At 40.7% G+C, this 2,585-nt stretch overlaps 1 non-coding gene across 1 annotated transcript; it reads left to right on the forward strand.

Annotated features, from left to right (window-relative positions):
- The first annotated feature begins 1,441 nt into the window (after positions 1 to 1,441).
- Positions 1,442 to 1,544, forward strand: LOC127186259 (U6 spliceosomal RNA). Its single transcript, XR_007830377.1, has one exon. It is a non-coding gene; the product is annotated as a U6 spliceosomal RNA (small nuclear RNA).
- The last annotated feature ends 1,041 nt before the right edge of the window (positions 1,545 to 2,585 follow it).

Genomic DNA, 2,585 nt, shown 5'->3' on the forward strand with positions numbered 1-2,585 from the left:
TTATAAATTCCTAGAAAACTGATTTCTTTGACCCCAAAATCTGTCTTATTAAGAAAACTATTGTCAAAAAAAAAAGAAAGAAAAACTGAAAGGAAAAAGAAAGAAAAGAAAACTATTGTCATATTTAATCTTTCAAGAATCTCAGGTTTGTCCCAGAAAATCTCATGAAAAGCATCACAAAATCAAAACTTTGGTAATACTTGCCAACAATCCTTACCAACTACTAAGATCTTATTCATTTAAAAAAAGCTGATTAAGTAATAAAATTGTATCTTAATGTATTTTCACATGAGTATATATAGATAGTTGGGTTTTTAAATTTTAAAAAAATGAGAATGTACAGAATTTTAAAATATTGTATTTTTAACATTAAGATTTTTTTTTTTTTGGTCTGGGATTCTTTGGGGTAAGGAAGAATGCTGCCCATGGAAAGAGGACTCAGATGTTAAGAGCACATGTTCTGAAATCCAGCATGGTGTTCCATTGCCCCGGCCCACCTGGGTTCGACTAATGCTCGGGAGGACAATTTTTCTGTATAGGGAAATAACACAAGATACGAAGATGGGGCAAGTCTGCATTCTGATCAAACCCCATTTATTGAAAAATTTCACAGATTTTATATAGGCACAGAGGCATGGGTATTTGCATAAGCACGGGTTGCTATGGATACCTAACTCTGGAATGCTCCAGCAGGTGTCTACTTTTACAGCTGCTATAGTTGCAGAAGAGAGAAATTCCAGAGAATTGTGGAAGATCTGGTTAGTCAGGAAAAAGTTCCCAGAACTGCTGCTTGCAGACAGCTGGCCTTTAATCTGAACTTATCAGTAGTCTTACCAGAAAAGGAGTAGCTCGGAGGTCTAGAATGACCAGCCCCCTCAATAAACCACAACAGGTGTCTTACTGCCAAACCACGACAAGGTCAGCTGGTTTATGGTAAATGGCAGAATGATGGAGAAATAGGAACCTAGGCTCTGACAAGATTGCTGAACATTGGCCATATAGCCCGTCCCCTACAGTGCATGCCTATAATCTCAGGACTTAGGAGGCAGAGGAAGGCAGATCTCAGTGAGTTCAAGGCCAGCTTGATCTACAAAGTGAGTCTAGGATAGCCAAGGCTACACAGAGAAATGCTGTCTTAAAAAAAAGAAAGAAAGAGAAAAAGAAGAAAAGAAAAGCTGGCCTCAGCAGCAGCTACATGCATATGATATACATAATAACTAGATCCCTATTTGTAGTCTTAACTACAATTTATATATTTGCAAGTGTAAATAAATGTGCTTTCTGTGGCATTAGGGAGGTACAGTTCCATAAGGACTGTGCAGATTACTGCCACTAAAACATACATGTAACACCAATTCACTGGCTTGGTGTAGTGCTGCCTCAGTCACTGCTCTTTTGCAGTGCAGAAACACCATGACCAAGACAGCTGTTTTATAAACATTTCAGTGCTTACCTTGACATATACCAAAATCTGAAAGATACAAAGTTTAGCCTAGCCCCTGGTCAAGGATGATGCACAAATTTGTAAATCATTTTGTATTTTTTGGTACAATCTGTATTGTTTTAAGAAAAGATTCTAAACCTAGCACACAGATAGGCAAAGACAGGCAGATCTCTGTGAGTTTGAGGCCAGCCCGGTTTACAGAGTGAGTTCTGTCCTGAAAAATACACCAAAAAGGCATTTAATTGATGCCTTCCCTAGTTTCAGATGCTCAGGGTATTAGCATCATGTTGGGAGGATGGTGGCACAAAAACATAGACAGGGTTGGACCTAAGACCTTTGCACCCTGGTCTGCAGTCATAGAAACAGACAGAGAGATAGAGAGAGAGAGAGAGAGAGAGAGAGAGAGAGAGAGAGAGAGAGAGAGAGAGAGAGAGAAGAGAGAGGACTCTGTGTTTATGACTTTTGAAAGTTCAGAATTTCTGGCTGGAGAGATGGCTCAGAGGTTGAAAGCACTGACTGCTCTTCCAAAGTTCCTGAGTTCTATTCCCAGCAACCACATGGTGGCTCAAAACCACCTGTAATGAGATCTGGTGCCCTCTTCTGATGACCAGAAAACACATGCAGGCAGAATATTGTATAGAGAATAAATAAAGAAATGTCTCAATAAACCAAAAAGAAAAAAAAAAGCTCAGAGATTCACCACAGTGATATTCTTCCTTTAACAAGGCCTTTCTTCCTAACCTCACTAATCCTTTCAAACACCCCCTTTCCATGGTAACTAAGCACTCAAATATATAAGCCTGCAGGGGGTGGGGGAGCATTCATATTCAAACCTCCACAGGTAGCATGCACCTGTAGTCCCACTTAATTGGGAGACAGATTCCTCAGGGGAGCCCAGAACCAGCCTGCAAATTAAAATAGAGGGCCAGATAACCTAGCCCAGGTGAAAGAGTGCCTAATATCTGTGAAGCTTAGATCCCCAGTGCTGAGGCCCAGGCATGGTGGTACATCCTTGTAGTTCAAGCACTTGGGAGATGGAGGCAGGAGGATTAGAAGCTTAAGGTCAACCTCAGCTGAGAGTGAGACCAGGTTGGGCTAGGTGAGACCCTGACTCAGAAAGGAGGCAAGAGGACAATCAATG

Source organism: Acomys russatus, unplaced genomic scaffold (assembly GCF_903995435.1).
Source record: "Acomys russatus unplaced genomic scaffold, mAcoRus1.1, whole genome shotgun sequence".
In the NCBI taxonomy this organism is placed as follows: Eukaryota; Metazoa; Chordata; class Mammalia; order Rodentia; family Muridae; genus Acomys; species Acomys russatus.